The following is a 17683-nucleotide window of genomic DNA, read 5'->3' on the forward strand; positions in this document are numbered from 1 at the left end:
CTGTATCATTTCAGATTAATTATGAACAGCTATTACCAGAGATGGAACAGCCTGTCAGCATTTGAGTGAGGGGTAAGAATGACAAGAGATCCGTTTGTTTCACATTTTCAGGGTGTTGGTGGGATTACAGGACAGGTTGCAGAGTGCCTGAGCATCCCTCTCGGCACACTGCCACGGAGCCGGGCTGCAGCGGCGAGCCAGCAGGCCTGGGCAGCGATCCTTCGATCCTTCCCCGGCCGCCGGGAACAAGGCAGCCCAAGCAGCCCAAGTCGTGCAAGAGAGCCGGTCACAGCAGGATCTGAAGAGGAGGAAAACAAAGCAGGTATCAATGATGCACGAGTCCTCTAACAACTTTCTGCTGTTGGACTCCCAGGATCTGTACCTAACGTTTCCAGCTTAAACTGTGAGGCACAAATTTTGCTTGTGTCCCTGATACATTCACCAAGATCTCACCCTCTCTTCTCAGTCCTGCAAAATTTCAAAATGTGTGAATAATTTAAATTATTTTTGCCTCATTTCCACTCTCTGGTATGATTCTCATCTGCCTGTCTTGTTTGCCTGATTTATGAAGGTTTGGGTTTTTTTAGGCATCACCTCCATTTTTACTAAGGGAAAAGAATTTTTTTTTGTGTGTTAAATTTTGTTATTTTACTGCCCACTTTCTCCTCAAGGCCCCCAATCTGGTGAATCCCTTCAGCAGTTACTCCACTTCAGGCATGCAGTTAAATCTTCTTAGAAGAAATGGTCTTGGGTACAGAACTAAAATTAAATATTTTCCTAAATTGAGTCAAATCTTCAGCAAATACTCCAGCTTGCCCTGCCCCTAGTTGTGACTATATTTGCAACCTTTAATTTTTTGGGGGACGTTGGGAGAGGGGCAACCAAAAACACATTTAGAGAGAACTTTCCTTTTCCTTCTATTTCTTTACACTTTGCAACAAAAGCTGCTTTTCACATAAAAGAAAAAAAAAGGACACCCCTTCCCTAGCATTGACAACGTTAACTGTTCAAAAATCAAGGAGCAAGCTTCCAAAACAGCAAGATTTTTAAAAAAATATAGTTGCGATTCTTGTACTGGCTTTCTGTTTTAAGGGAATGGATGCATTGTATTTTCAAGCCATTCTCTGCATTGTCTAAGGTAAGAAAGTTACTTTTTAATTGAAGGCTGAATTCCTGATCCTAACACGTGCCTTTTTTCTTCCTGTGCCTTCTTCCTCCCCAGGCTTCATGTATAATTTTAGCTGGAGAGATCCCATTTCTGCCTGTGATACTGCTCTCCCAGGGTGATGCCACTGGGTTAGCAGCAGGCAGCTGGGTACTGCAGCTCACCAGGCTGGCGTGAGTCTACGAGCAGAGCCCAGCTTGACCGGGCTGACTTTTCAGAACTCATGGGCTTGATCCCCATTCACCTTTCATAGTTGCAAAACTGGCTTGAAAATCACCATGTAAAAAAAAAATTTTAAAAAAAGGAATTAGCAAGTGGCTTCTTTTTTGATGCCATTGTGTTGTGGAACAGCAGGCCAGCTTTCAAGCTTTTTGCTGCATCCGCAACAAACAGTTATTTCTTAAGAAAAAGGATTATAAAAGTCTGCTCAGAGCTTTGCATATAATCCTATGACTCCGGGACCCAAGGCTTTGAGTAATATCAAAATCGAAATAAATTCTCCCTGTGAGAATCATAAGAATCTGCCAAATTAGTTCACAGGGGTAAACAAACAGCAGAATATTAGTATTCCACACTAAGAGCTAAATCCTATAAGTGGGGCCAGGGTTGCACATGGATTATCCTTTTATAGTTCAGGCATGGATTTACCAAGGGGATTATAGGCCTTCCCTCCCCACCCTCCCGTCCTCTCCTCCACCCCCAGCGCTGCCCAGCGCAGCACGCTCCCACCGCACCGCACCGCCCGGCCATCCCGCTGCCAGCGCAGGGCGCAGGCTGCAGCTGCCCCTTGCTCCTCCACCTCAAGCACACCGGGAGCAGGGGCAAAGTGTTACCCCTGAGTCCAAGATGACAATGGCAGGACCGGGAGCGGTGCTGAGGTCAGTCGGTCCCAGGGCCTGAGTGGGTGCAGCATCCCTGGGGGGTGGGGGATTAGCCCCCCAGATGTCCAGACCTCCTCTCTCCCCACCACTACCCTGCACTGCCTGACACCGTTTCCCAAACTGGGATAACGACAATTCGAACTGACACTCTGCTTCAGTTTTCCTTCCCCGCTTCTCTGATGCTGCAGTCCTGATGGCTTGTCACTCTTAATACTCTGCACCCTTCCACTGAGTCCCTCGAAGCGTCGGAAGGCTTTGATTGTGCCCAGGGTAGTTTGCATGATGCCGAGGTGCCACGTACTTAGAGATTTGATGTACTTACTCCCTTCTTGACTCTCTTTCCCTACTGAATGCATACGTATTTTTTTTTCTTTCATGTGCATGCACAATCACAGACACACGCATATTTTTATTAAAGTAAACTGCTATTTTTAGCTGGGGTTTTGCTGCTCTTTTCAGGCAGAAACAATTCTGCAACATCACTTGCTTGCTCTGATCCTTTTATTTGTGTATTTTATAGACTATTACGATTATATAAAAGTGTCCAGTGCTTTACAAGACACAAAATACAGATAATCTCTGTCATGAAGAGTGCGCAACCTAAACAAAACAGACAACGTAGACAGGGCTCTCTGAGAAGCACAGAGGAGTGAGCATTGGTCTTGTTTCGTTTTCATAAATATATTGCTAACATTATTGGACAAGAAATAGACACGTTTTCTTCTTCTTCTTCCCTTTCCATCCTCCCATTTAATAATACTTCCCTCTCATTCGTGCGAGAGAGTTATGATGCAGCATGAAATAAAGCCTGGTTTATGTTGCTGGCCCTGATTCAACAGCCCCGAATCCCATGCTTGCTCCCGAGTGCTCACATGCTTAAGATTTCTCTGGATTGGTGCCTAAGATCACGCAGTCTATTGACAGCTGCCCTTTTGCTTACAAATGAAACCATCCCTAAGTCAATAAGAAAAAACCCTTATTCTCCTCACCTGTTTAATGCCACGGCTGTGGACTGCCATAAGGTTTGTTAAAAAGCTGATGTCTACAGAGAAAGTGGTAAGACAAAGAACATCTTCCCTACCAAAGGGAGACGGTGCTCTGTGTTTACATACAAATCAGTTTCTGGGGCTTTTGTTGGTTGGCTCTAGAAATTTGCTGGGTGGATTGACAAGCAGGGGCTATTTGGTGTACTCCTGCCCAATGCAGAGCCTCATCACTTTAAACGGACACTCACATTTTGGAACGAATCTGCATTTGGGTAATGAGCACTTCTCAAATAATTTTTATGATTTTTTTTTTTTTATATAAAAAAAGGTCATTTCTTGCCTGCATTCTCCATACCCATACTTACCTCCCATCCTAATGGTTTTAAGTATTTGGGGGTTGTAAGTGCAACAGAATTCTGCGATGCGGAGGAAACCATGTACATGGTCCTGTACAAAGGCAGTGGAATAGGGGGGTAAAGTCGGTGCCCAACCGAATCAAGCACAGGTCCCCTGGAGTGGAAGAATTGTCTGGCTGCAGGGGGCTCACCTGGCATTTGGCTGACAGATTCAATGGCATTTTCTTGCTATGCGACCCAGGTCCAAGTCACTGGATGAGCCCTATGGCTCAGACTCCTAGCTGGAAGATAGAGATGCCTTGCAAAGTTAGGGAAGTTCATGCATGCAGAGGAAAAGCAACTAGCGGTTGAGATGCTTTGCACATGTTTCTCATCTCAGCATACTGAACTGCTCAGTTGTCACTGCCTTCACCTTTCCAGATACAGCGTGTGGAGTGATCTGTCCCCTGGGCATCAGCCTCAGAGACCCGGAGAAGAGGGCTGGCTGCAGAAAGTGCCAGGGAATCATCCACAGGGATCCTCAGGTGGGAGGAGGACACTTCAGGAAGGTACACTGGAAAATGCAGAGATGAAGCTGGGATATTCCCATTTGATCTTCCCTTCCCGTTTTCCCTGGAGGTGGCACAGCCTGGAAGGAGGCAAGTGTGGCAACATGGGGGGTCTCAGCCAGAGCAGGACATAGGAAAGGTGAGTCCTCATTCATAGGTGGCCACCCATCAATTCATCTATGTAGGCATCCTCAAGACAGGGGTGCCCCAAACGCTCTTTGACTTGACTTGTGATACCCAACAAGAGCCGTAATGCCTGTGCCCCAGCTGTGCCGGGCCACTGCCTGCCCCATGCCTTGTGCAGCCACTCGTCTCGTGGCAGGCCTGGAATGAACTGCTTCTGCTGACGGCCTCCTGGGCAGAATGGGATAACGTGTGGGATTCCCTTCCAAGTTTGCTCTCACAACCCTCCCGCAGCATGAGGCAAGGAGGCTCCTGGTGCTGGCGGGGGGAGGTGTGAGCGCTGGCCATGACTATGGCTCTGCAGCTGGCTGGCGGGGTGGCCTTGGACCGGCCACTTGCCCCGCTCTGGGCCCTCTGCTCTTGCCCATTTGTTGTCTGCCCTGTTGGTTGCTGTTCTGGGGCAGGTGAGCCCTCCTCTTTGGCCATCCACAGTGTTTGGTTGCTACCGAAACAAGGAACAGCACATCCGTGGCAGGAGGTTCCCTCCCTCTGCCTCCAGCCACAGCGGGACACATTGCTGGCATGCCACGGCCGTGATTCAGACCCTACCGATGACCCACATTTGCTTCTGCACCCAAGTTGTGTGTCCCGCATCAGACCAGCTGCTTTGACAGGAGGTTTTGGCTACTGCCTCTGTGAATTAGGTCTCGGACCCTGCTGGTCTGATGCTGAAATCGGGTGGCTCTCCCTGGGAGGGTGCCTAAGCTGCTGTGGCCCACCCGTCTGCCTGCTGTTGTCACCCATGCGCAGTTTCATTACCAGTGCATTCTTCTTCTGAAACTGATACAACAGTTGTAATTAGTTAAGGTTTTCTCTTTCTATCTCGAGGAGCCTCCTGTCTTCAAAGACCAACTTTTAAACATTAACTCTTCTAAATGTTTCCCCCCACGTGAGGCCCTCCCCACCCTGCCTTGTAAATTATGTTCAGTCCTTTACTTCGAGCAGGCAGGTACTTAGTGTGATAAATTCAGGTTAGTGTCTCCTTAAGTGCGTTATGTATGTGTGTGTGTATCTGTGTGTGTGTGTGTGTGTGTGTAAAGACGGAGTGAAATAAAGTTGTATCAAGCCATAAATTACTGCTCTAGCACCATAAATTGCCAAAGGAAAGCTCAATTTTTGGACTTTCCTTTCAACTAAATGAGATAATTAATGTAAGAGGGAAAAAAGTGGGGGAGACCTTCCCCCTCCCTGGAGCCCTTTGCCTTGATGTTTGGCTATGAAACTTCAAGGCTGCGGTGGGGTGGAGATCTCAGTGCTGGAGCGGGGGAAGCAGCAAAGGAGCCAGAGATCCAGGAGGGTGGGGGTCATGGCGATGGGTGAGTGTTTTCATTTTGCCAGGGCTGTGGGAGGGACTCTAATGCGGGCTGTGACCCTATTTAATAAAATGCCTAGGAAAGCAAGGGGCCGGGGCAGGGGCGGGGGGGCAGAGGGAGACACGGTGGCTGGGGCTGGCAGGAGACTGTCATGAGATGAAAGTGGCCCTTCGTCCATTCCTTTCCTCCCTCTCTGCTGTCAGCACTTTTTAATGTCAAACAGTGTGAGTGGTCAGTGGGGCTAGTTTCTGTCTCCACATACAATTTTTTTTTTCCCACTTTCCCCAGAACTTCAGCCAGATGAATTCACTGCTTGGGAGCGACTAGCAGCGCGGTGCGGGTGGCCCTGCAGGCATCCTTTTCACCAGGACCTTCAGCTGAACTTTTTTTCAAGTCTTTCTCTGAGGCAAAATCTTGTTAGGGAATGTCTCCTTCCTGCCGTGCCACCCTCAAGTCCTAGACCACCCTGGGTCTAAAGCTGGTCTTACACAAGCCACCACCGAGACCAGCGTGGGCATCACACCATGAATATTGTCCACATGATAATCTGGTCCCTGTGCACTGCACTGAAATTCAGGGAACTTACAGGTGTCCCTGTGGGCCCTGCCACCGGTCTGCTGGGAGACACTGGGTCAGCCATCACACAGTGCCTTGGTTTCCCTCCGTTTAAAATGGGGGCAATCACGATTACTTCATTTGCGATAAACTTTGAGATGTACAAAAAATGCAAGGTAAGAAACTGTTGCTTCTATCAGCTGTGGTAATCTGCAGGTGAGATGGTACCATACAGCCCAAAACTGCCTCGCAGTGAGGTGGCTGCCTGTGCTGGGACTATGGTCACAGGGGTAGGTGACCCTGGAGCAGCAAGTGCTGCCAAGTGTTGACTGTATGTGCGGTGTCAAGTTCTGCACACCTCCGCTGTGCCTGCGGGCCTCGCTGGGCCAGGGCATGCTGCGCCAGCATGTGGGTTGAACATGCACTGGTGGGTAGCACCAGGCCCTGCAGCGGGGCGTCTTGTGTGCAGCACCCGGTACCCCTCGTCCGCCGTGTAAGCGACCTTAGGGGGGTGCTGGCTGCGTGTGGCTGTGGCTGAATGTGGCAGCCTCTCTCAGCTGAAGAAGGGCTGCAGTTCTGATATCACCATCCCGTGCAGAAGCACCGTCAGACATCTAGATTTTCTATGGTCTGGGTGAGCACAGCCATGTACCCCCCTAGTGCCAGAGCCAGCACCACTGTGGCATGTCACATGTGTACTCTGGTGTGTGTGGGCAGTCCAAGGATTGCTTCAGAAGGTAAGGAGATCCATGTTTAGGCTTCAGTCCTCTTTTTTGATACAGACTCCTTACATGGCCTCAGGACCTAGCTCAGCCCAGGTCTCTCTCCTTTTTCTAATCTTGGTCCAGAGGGCACAGCACCAGGCTGTCACAGCAGTGTTAGGAAAGTAAATATTTCCTACACTGGGAGACAGGTGGGCATCTACATGGTGCCAGACATGGTGACACTGGCTCCATGTGTTTGCAGTGTTTGGGATGGGCTGGCTGAGCGTGGAAACTGGCAGGAGGTATGCTGACACTGCCATTTTCCACATAGCCTGTGTTGCATCACCTGGTAGACCTGTGTGCTGAGCCACGGTGAGTGACTCTGGTGTGGGTTCATTTTTAATCACCCCGTGGTTATTTTAGAAGGCCCAGAGGGGCTCAGCCCTCATGGGTGAAGACAATTCACCTGTGCAGTGGAGCCCGGCCACAAGACTCCCTGGGAAAAGTGATTTCTTGCAGCTTTGTTGATGGGAGCTACCTGATGAAACTGTGGCAAGCTGATTGCTTACAGTCATGAGCCTGAACTGTGCTGTGTTCTGCAGATGAAGATGAGGACACATTTTGGCACTGATGAAACTGAAATTGTCACCTTTTTGTAAGTTTAAGCTCAGGTAACCCAGCCTAGGCAATGGCACAGTTTGTCCCCTCCCTCTCCACAATGTTTAACCTACCTGTCAATGTCAACCATGCTTGACACATGGACAGAGCCCACCAAAGTATTCTGTGCCTGCAAAATGTGCCAGAATTAATGATGGGTTAAAGAAGAGAGGCTCACATTGGTGCCAATGACAGACTACTCAGCTAGTCTTCTCTGCTGGCCAACCAACACCTCCGTGCCCAGTGGCCCAACAGCACGTGGCTTGGAGCCAGTGACAGCAGGCAAGCTGAGGGTCCTTCTGGGGCTGTGGAAGGCACCAGAGGACAGGTCATCCACTGCGGTTATTGCAGTGGTGACAGAGGGAGGGCAAAGGAATCAGGACCCAATGCCATCAGAAACCAGGTTTCACTGGTCCTGCTCATCCCAAGACTTGCTTTGTCTTCCCCCTTTTTTTTAGGTCTGTGGAAAATCCTGCATCTCCTCTCTGGCCTGGCCATGCAGTCTGCTTGGATGAGGCAACGTAAAGCTGCGAATCGTTTTCTACCTGGAAAGGTGCAGCTGGGAGGGGAGGAGATGGGAGGGTGGGGAAGGGTCTGACTTGGGCACCTCTTTGTCCCTGGTGCGGGGTGCCTCTGTGGGGGCTCACCTGTGCACCCCAGGGAAGGTTTGGGGGTGGCAGGAGGTCCAGGGGCACCTGGGTGGGAGCATTGCCGCCTTGCCCATGCCACACTGGCATGGGGTGCAGGCCGAGGGGACACTGCTTGTCCCTCGGGGGTGTGATGTGCGTGGGGCGGGGGGAGCGGGGTGGCCTCACTGCAGCTGGCAGGCGCGTGCTGTGCTGTTTCGCAGCGGTGTGTGTGTGTTTGGTGAGGAGCTTTGGCTGTCTTAAGCACCTTTCGAATACATTGGGCACAGCTCATTGAATCCTCTAACAATCCGGCTCCTGTCTTCTTTCCCCCCTCTCCCCCACAGCCAGCGCCTTTTTTCGAGAAGCAGCAACAATGCCTGTGCCCCACGGTCCTGTAGGCTCCTTCCCCATCCCTCCTGCCCCCTCACTGCCCCATTTCACAGAGCCCCTCTGAAAAACAGATTTTGTTGCTGGCAAAAGGTTCCTTGCTGGTGAGGATTTTCCAGAACTCAGCAATTCCCAGGCCCTACCCTTGCATGGGGAGAGCTAGTTAATGGACCATTAACCAGAGGAAGGGGAACTCTCTAGTGGCTGCAAGCAACAATAACAACAAAACAACTCAAAAACAACAAAGCATACCCAAGAAAAATGCACCAAACATCAGGAGGAGTTTCAGGGAGAGGAGGAAAGAAAAAAAAGCAAATCTAGAGAGATGTGATTGTAAAACCTTGGTTAAAAACCAAAGCCTTGGTAAAGTAGTTTCCTTCTCTGGTAAAAAGGAGAGGAGTTAAGACTTGACTCACACAGCCCCAACAGCTCCTCTTCCCTCTGCCTGCTCCAGCCCTGTCGCAAAATGCTCATGCCCGGACTGAGGATGCTGCAGGAAGGCAGTGGAGGATGGTGCCTTGGGACCCCATCATCTGCCCCCATGGTAGTGGCCCGGCTCTGGGGAAGGGCAGAGGGCACGTAGGAAGGCGATTGATGGAGTGAATATAGGCTCAGGAATGTGGGTTGTCAGGGAGAGGATCCTCTTTGGGGAGTGCAGGGATACATTGGGGCTTGGGGAGTGAGAAGCTGGGGAGCAGCAGTGCTGAGTGTATGCAGACAGCAGCTATCCAGGGAGGTGATGAAGCACAGAGTTTGAAAATGAAGCAATGCAGGAGCAGACTTGGTACTTGCAGTACCCACAGTGTCCCTGAGCTAGCTAGTGTCAACGGCTTATAAGCCCTTAATGGCCTACCCATCTAGTTGAGCTGTGCACCCAACATAACAAAGCTCTCTGGGCAGGGAATGAGCACCCACTTGGGAATTAGAGCCATGTTGCTGTGCTGAGGCACTTCTCTCACTGGTGCACGCCTGGGGAGAAGCTCTCTTGCAACCCGATTGTGGACTGCCTTGCACGGGAGAGCCCTGCGGTCTCTGCAGCCTCCCAGCACCCTGCTGCAACACAAACAATGCAAATCATTCTTTCCAGATCTGCACCCAGAGTTTCACTGTTATCATTGCAAATTCACTTGCTTTGCTCTCCAGCTAAATACTTTGCACCTGGAAACATGCACTTGAATGCCATTTTCGTGGTGCTTGCTGGTTGGAAATCAATATTGATTTACTTGTGCGTGTAAATACAGAAACGTATTTATAAGTTTCAGATCAGTTGCAAACACATGCAAATTCTGTACATAAATTCTCACTCATTTATGTAATCTGTTCAGTAATATATCATTAAAGAGAGCACATCTACTGCCTGACTAGAGTTGCATTTGCAATGCGCTGAGATCAGCTGTGACTATTCACTTACCACACTCCCATGCCCTTGCAGCTCCCAGCAGTGGGTGATTCTCTGGCTCCAGGTACCTTCTGCTCTTTTCTTGTGATGTGCTATTACTGTTTTCTTTTTTTTGTGTGCATCTTTTGAGCACAAGTAGGTTTGGTTCAGGATTTTGGGAAATCTTCTGTGGTTTGTGGCATAGGGAGTGGTTTCTTTTAGGCTAAACACCTGCTGCAAAGCGATTGCAAATGCTCTGGACTTGATCGCATAGTTGCTCTTCTCTACTCTAGTGTCCCTCCAGTGACAGATCACAAGTAGAGTAGGAATTATTTACAATTCTACAAAAAAGAAACATGGTCAAGCAAGACATCATTAAAATACACTCTTAACAAGACATGGTGTGTGTATTTCTCAGAGTTGTCATTTGAGAACTGCCCACTAAATTACTGCTCAGAGAAGTAACTCTGAGTGAAAGGAAAAATCGTCTGGTTAAACATATTGTATGTAAGTGCTGAGAAAATCATTAACATATATATGCTGTAGAGAAGAGAATTCACCAGCTAAAGTCTATCAATAAAGATATACCACATTTTTATGATGCTGGAATTAAAGAGACCTGATAGAAAAATACCACACTCATTTTATCAAAAAATATGGTCTTGTCAAAGCTGTTTCCTTTCCAGGATAAATGAAACTCAGCCATATCAATATTACTGATTTTAAATTGTCATTTTTAAGCTCAGTGCTTTATTATTTGTAATTATTTAATAATTCCAGCAGATGTGAATTGGTCAAACCCCTGATTTCTTCTTAAGCCATTTTGACTATTGGAAATACTACAAAAGCAACCCTGAAAAAAAGGCACTGAATTTTATAGGCACAACAAAATATTCCTTAGTGTTGCCACTTTGCACACCAAAATGTTTCTGAAGAAGGCTTTCGGTTCAATGAATAGACCTGCATTAGAAGTTGTAAAATGAAGCACACAGGAATGAAGATTCTTCCCTGTGTATACCTAACCTGGAAGAAAGTGTCTGCTGTGTTGCGTTATTTGATGGGTAATTTATGGTTATAGCAGCTGACAGAGTTTTAGCCCAGGGCAGAATTAAGGCTAAATATTAGCTTTTGGCATTTCTATTTCTTGTTGCATAGTGGTGTGCATTGCATAAATGTGAATTTTTGCATTTGTTTCCTGAACAGTTTTAAAGAAAGAAACATGAGACAAAGACAAAGAGGAACAAATCAAACTCAAGAGAAGGTGCATGCTGATGGCAAGAAAAGGGGCTAAGAGCTTCAACCAGCCTGTAATAGGTCCAGGTACTCCAGCATGTACGTACGTTAAAATGTTCTGGGTGTGATTACTTAGTTCACGGACAGGTACCAACCCACGATCACAGAAAGCTGGAGCTCTCTCCAATTCCCATGGCAGCTTCAAGAATGAGTTCACAATAATGTGTCTCTATATAGGGCATACTGGTATTAAAATAACTGTCTCACAGATACGTTTTATGTGTGGTGGGTGCAGGAGATCTTTGTTGCATATATGCTGGCTCAGTTTTTCTTAGCTGAGGATGTGAATTGTCCTCCAAACTGCCATTAGTTTTGATGAGGACTGGGTGGCTATTTGACTTGGATGTCTCAGCTGACGGGAGCAAATCACACTGGAAAGCACTGCTGCAGAAGCTTGCGCGTGCGACGCAGGCAGGTTTTGCACGCTGTGGTCCTGTGGTCCCGTGGCTTTGGTCTGGAGCAGGAGGGAAACTGGCCCCGGGCAGGATGGTGGAGGGGTGTGGGGTAATCTTTGTTTGCCTGCATGCCACGTTGGGGCTGCAGAGCTCCTGCACCTGAAGGGATGTGTGTCGGTTACACTCCGTACACACGTGCTTGTTAGCAGGTAATCTGATGGTGCCATTCGCTGTGGCTTGTGCAACTGAATGACTGCACACAGGGGGCTGGGTATTAATTACACGCTTGAGAGGTGCGTGTCTGCATGTGTAGCTGTGGTCCTGGGGAAGACCCTGAGTTTGTGGCATTGTCCCTGTGCTTGTGCAGCTGTGGCACGCGGTGCGGAGCTGTGACACGCCACCTTGCACCCTCGACAGGTTTTGCAGACCTCGCCAGGCAGCTTCTGCATGGGGTGCTGCTACAGCTGGCGCATGTAGGGTGGGTTTGCTGCCCACTGGGTGGGTTTTATAGACTGTGCGTGTGCCTCCCTGAGCACAGCTCTGAGACCACAGCCAGCCGCTGAACTCCAGTGGTAACAAACAGCCCCATTAATGCAGTGTCACAGATTTCATTAGGGCGTCAGTCCCAACCAACATGGCTATAAATCAGGAAGATGGTACAAGGGCTCGCGGGCCCTGGTTTCAAGGGCCACATAGCCAGAGACTCATAACGCTCAAGAGGAAATGATCATGAATATTATTTAAAAAAATCAGAAATGTATATTAGAAAATCTCTGAGCTTATCAGATGGAGTGAGGTTGGGTAATAGCTGTTATTTATACTGCTTGTGCAGAGTGATAAAGTGGTGCTTTATGACCTGTGGTTTATCACTTAGAATAAGAGTCATGTGACTCCATTAAGGTTCCTTCTGTAGAAATGAAAAAGGGTAAATTAATGTGGTTTTTTTATTGTTAAATATTTGCACTCTCCTAAACCTGGTTTTTATTTTCTCTACTTAAGAAGTAGCGTATAAGCACAAATAAGTTTAAGTTTTGATTGATGGACAGGTGGGGTGAAAACTCCCTTTATGTGAAAGGCTCTCTGGAGTGAGCCAGCCTCCCACCTACTAATCTCTATCAGCGGGGCTGGGTTCGGAGAGGAGGGAAAGGCAACATGGTTGGCACGGTGACACCCAAAAAGCCATTCCCGTCGGCCTCTCTGACCCATCATCTGCTGGAGAAATGTACCATAGTCCTGCTGCTGCCCCAGATCCTGTTGCTGCTCTGTGGAGGGAGAGGGGGCTCTGCGGAGGCCAGGGGTGGAAGCAACCTAGGGCAGCCCGAGCAATGGGAAGGAAGAGCTGCTGGCCAAGACGAGACACTCCCAGGAGAGCACAGGCTCTGCCTGAGTGAAGAGAAACTGGATTCCTCAATGATTTCTTGAACTGAGTGCTAGAAACTGTCCTTAGAGGCATCCATGTGGGCGCTGCCACAGCCATGAGCTCTGTGGAGAGCCACGAGCAATCTGATGGGACAACGCTGTCACTGGAACCTGAGTGGGAGAGCAAATCACAGTGGTATTAGTCAAGAGGCTATACCATTGCTGTGGGCATATGCCCCGTGGTAGCGGTGAGCTGCAGCTGCTGGGAAGGCAGCTGGCACACACAGAGCTGGTGGGCTGTGACCAGGTGCCCTGGGGCACAGGAAAGCACCAGGAGACCAGCAAACCCCAAGGAGTTGCTGGGCTGCCTCAGGAGTCACATCCAGACTTTCCATAGAGCTTCTGGTATAGTCCGAGGTGCTCACAGATGGGGTGTCGGGAGAGAAGCAAGACCAGGCTGGTCAGCAGGAGAGCATGACAGCAAGCAGGTGTGGCAAGGTCGTCACTGAATGGCAGTGGTGAACACTCTCCTCTCTGGTGATGCTGGTATTCACAGCTCTGCGCTGCCTACATGGTGCTTTGGGGCAACCGAAGGGTCTCTCAGCTCCCTGTGGGCCTCCTTCAGCAAGGTGATGGGTATGGGTCAGCAGAGTGGCAGCAGTCAGGTTATTAGCAGCCCCTTTACAACCAGATCAGAGCACACTGTGTAGCTGATTACGGGACTCTGCAGTAAAAAAGAAGATGCCCCAGAGTGGCAGGAGCCCGGTGCTCGGATTCATCTGTCTGTGACTCAGTTTTCTTGCTTGTAAGGTGGGGTTTACCATGTTCACCTTCATCAGAACATATCTGGCAAGGATAATTTTTAAAATGCCTGTGGAGATACAAAGGACCCCAAGTTTGCTAAAATTTTTTACAAAGTTTTCTCAAAAACTGAATCTTCTTCCATCTAAAGAACAAAAGTATTTTTGACTTTTGAGAACTGGAGGGGGAAAAGGTTTCAGTAAGCTAAAAAAAACCCCACAAAAACAAACAGGGAAACGTGAGAGAATTATCAGCACATTTTTGCCGTCTCTCTTCCCTTAGATTTTGAAAGAATGAGTTTGAATACTTGGTGCTTGTTTTAAAATCCAAATCTTCAAGAGTACTTGCAGGGAGGCAGCTGCCTGGAAGTGCAAGAGGGGTGGTGCACCAAGTGTCACAGGCACACAGCACAATCTCTGCCATTCCTGGTAAGTGCGCTGGAGCGGGGTTTTGATTTGGTGGCCTTCAGAAAGGCCCTTCCACCCCTCCTCTTCCCTGCAGGCACCTGCATCTGCAGGGATTTACCACGCCATGCTGAGTGCTTGGTTCACCCATGCGCAGTGTCTGCCCGCCGGCAGGACCTCCAGCCCCCGTGGTGGCACGGTGCCCCCAGCACTGCACGAGCCCTGGGCAAAGAGGCAGCTCCTTCCCAGGCAGAGCCCAGGGCTCAGCTCACACCAGCATGGGCTGGTACTGCAGAAGCCGCTGCCACAGAACCAGCGAAAGGAAGGGGAAAACAGTGGTGGCTTGGGAAAAGAAAAACAGACAAACCCAAAATAAATAGAGGAAGATATAACCAGATTTATTTCTTTTTCCCCCCAAAGTCTTGTTGGTTATATTTAGTCTCTAATGATAAAGCCTTCTGAAGCTGGCAGGCAAGTCCTTTGCCTTAGGGACAGTTTCTACAGCTCTTCCTGGGACTGAGTTACAAGCGGGGTCCTGTTGCACTAAGAGCAGAGTGCCTCACAGTCACAGAAAAGTTCAGGTTGGAAGAGACCCTGGGAGGTGTCTAGACTAGCCTCCACCTAAAGCAGGGTCAGCCCCAAAATTTGACACAGTAAGAAGCTGCTCTTCCTTTCAAGGGCAGGAGCAATCTAAGCAGGCAGAAGGGGCTTCGCGGGCACACACAAGATCAATGGCATAACAGGCAGGAGGCCGGGGTGTCTCTCTCTTTCTGGCGGGCAGATGCCAGCTCCCCAGAGGAATCGGCATTCAGACTGCACGCTGCAGCCAGATGCGCCCCTTGGGCTGGTCCGTGCATTTTGCCGTGCATTCCGCCCTGTGGTGAGGCTGGGTTTTCTCTCCAGGTGAGGTTTTGAGCATGGGTGGTAGCTTTCCAGTGACCTTGTCTGTAGGCAGAATTCAGCCTGATGTCTAGCTCTCTCAGCATATTGCCTGTGTGTTCCTCACAGTCATTTCCCATCATGGCTACGTGCTAATTGTCTCTAGGGGAAGTGAGGAGAAGGCTTATTAATCTGTGCACTCAGGAAAGGTTGTAAATCACCATGTGTTTCCAGCGATAAAATTGGCTAAATAAATTAAAACAAGCACTAATGACCCAAACAGAGCTCTGATGTAGTGGGAGTGGGCTGGGGCATACAGCTATGTTTGGGTATAGGGTACACCTCAGTCATACACTTCCTGACAGCATCCTTGGATATCTCCAGCTATACACAGTCCCTCTACCCAGGCTGGTCTGCTCCAGTGCAACACCAGTATCGCACGCTGTTCTTTCCCTTACTCTGCAGTGATGGCCTTAGCTTTTTAGCTCAGTTTTTCTGTTCCCTTTGCTTTTCAGTCCAGCAGAGCTTGGAGTTAATTCATCTTTGTTCTCTGGCACTTCTCAACAAACCCAGTGAACTTCTCTTCAATGCAGATAAGCTAAACAGCATCGAAATCAACAGAGATGTATATCCATTAGCAACACCACAGCTGTCTTTTTAGGTGTTAATGTAGAAAGTCCATTCAGAAAGATTTCACACAGTAAATAAAAAGGCAGGTTTGCAAACAGTCTGTCTGGTGATGAACAGCCAGGGTGGAAAAGTCACCCCATAGTCCTGTTTTCCAACAACCTCTCTCATCTGGCAGGCCTGCAAAATCCTTCACCAACTATTCATCAAGTGCCACTGAAATGTCTGATCTAGCTCTCTAGAGAAGGTGTTGGTACCAGACAGTTCCATGTTTTCTGTGCAGTAATTGTCCCTACAAGAAACCTTCTGAGAATATCCTCCAATGTTTTCTGGGATGATTAAATACTACTCTGTTGTGTTGCACCATCCAGCTTCAGCCTCTTGATATCAAGCAGAAATGACTCATTTTATACCCACCAATCCAAGAGCTGCTTCTCAAACTGGCAGTGCTCTGCTGCTGCTTGGGATAGCTCACCTGCTTGTGGACGTACCTTGCTGCCTTCCTTGGAGACCATGTCTTTCAGAAAAGAACATAAGGAAAGAGATTTCCTTGGTACCACCTTCACAGAGGATGCACTGAACCATTGTATCCCTCTGTCCCTGTAAGCTCACCAGCTTTCTGCTTTTTTCCCCAGAGGATGTGGGTCTCTGCATTTTCCCTTGCTAGCAGAGGCTGAAGGAATGCTTCTGCTGCAGATGGCCACCACTGCTGGGATGCATGCAAACGCCAACAGCAGAACTGTGCAAAGGTGAGGAAGACGAGGTGCTGCCATGGGAGGTCAGGGTTGTGAACAGAGGCTCCTGGTCCACAGTGCAGTCTCCAGGGTTGCCTGTTCCCAGACTGAGCTCAGGCAAAATCCTTCTCTTGTGTCCTCCTTGATGAATGTGGTTCTTCTAGATGTCACAAACGGAGAGCCAAAACACTGGATCCAAGGGTGGCAGTGCCTCCACTCTCTCACCTGCCCGGACAAGACCACAGGTTTCTCTGGGAGCTGAGTCCAGCAGCATAACTAAGCATCTGTTCAAGCTGCCTGCAAGGAGCTCACCAAACCGTGGGTGCCTCTATTTGCCATGCCAGAGGAGAAGAGCACCAACTGTCCACCAGCCTTGAGCTGGGCTCAGGCAGCACCTCAAAAATAACATGATTTATCTTCTATCAGTTGCCTCGGTCCTGTGGGCCCAAATTCTCTGGTTTGTCTTTGTATCTTATAAACATAAGAACTTCTAAGAAAAGTGTTGTCAGAGCAGTAAAAATGATCAGTTATGTCTTTCTATCATTTGTGCTTTATGTGAACAGCATACAGATGGATGCCACCAGCCCAACTGAGCTCTGAAGTCCAAAGAGCTTTTATTCCACTTGGTACCACCACTGCGCAAGTCCACAGCAGACACTAGCTCAGTCTCTTGGGCCTTATTACAGCTCTTTTCTGTGTTTCCTACAGCAAGTTAGCTCACAATTTGTTCTCGAAAACACAAAACGTTTTGTAAACAGTTGTCCCCTTTGGAATTTTTTCCATGTCCTTTACTCAAAATATCTCCTCTTTCCATTCACTGTATTTATTTTTTTAATTTTCATCTGTTTGTCATTTTTGCCCCTTCTCCTAATTCCAATAATTTTCAAAATCAGTAGTGCTGAAGGACAGTAAAGAGAAACAGAAGAGATTATGCCCCGAAAAGAAAAAAAAAAAATCCATTCAGAAAGCCAGGAAGCAAAATCAACAAGGAGAGCTTTGAGCTTTCTGTTTTGCTAGGAAAACTGTTGGTTCCTTTTGCACCAAGTGCTGGGCCTGATTCTTCTCCAGCAGAGTGCAGCCAAGAATTACAAAGCGAGTCAACAGACAGTGGAACCGAGTTCATCTGAAAAGTGGCCAGAAAAAACCTCGGGCTATGTTCGAGGTGTCCATTTTTAGAAGGAAATTTGCTTAGGCAGGGGAATACTGGAATATTCAGGGTGAATGACTCTCTGTGTGTGCGTGTGTGTTTTGGATCTCAGCACAAGGAAGGGGTGTCTTGCCACCCCCAGGGGTCGGGAATAGTGCATGCATGGGGAGGACCTATTATATTATTTTTCTTCCACCTTAATGAACTCCTCTCATGTCCACCTCTGATCAGTGGAGTATGACAGAGGGTGATTGAAGGCCAGTCTCCCAGGAAATGAAGTTTGTTCACACAGCCCAAGTATG

General features: G+C 48.5%; 1 long non-coding RNA gene across 1 annotated transcript; it reads left to right on the top strand.

Moving 5' to 3' along the window:
• The first annotated feature begins 1884 nt into the window (after positions 1 to 1884).
• Positions 1885 to 16742, top strand: LOC114011372 (uncharacterized). Its single transcript, XR_003553229.2, has 4 exons — positions 1885 to 2043; positions 3809 to 7901; positions 10946 to 11074; positions 16136 to 16742. It is a non-coding gene; the product is annotated as an uncharacterized LOC114011372 (long non-coding RNA).
• Positions 16743 to 17683: the final 941 nt, after the last annotated feature.

This window comes from Falco peregrinus, chromosome 1 (assembly GCF_023634155.1).
Source record: "Falco peregrinus isolate bFalPer1 chromosome 1, bFalPer1.pri, whole genome shotgun sequence".
NCBI classification, from domain to species: domain Eukaryota; kingdom Metazoa; phylum Chordata; class Aves; order Falconiformes; family Falconidae; genus Falco; species Falco peregrinus.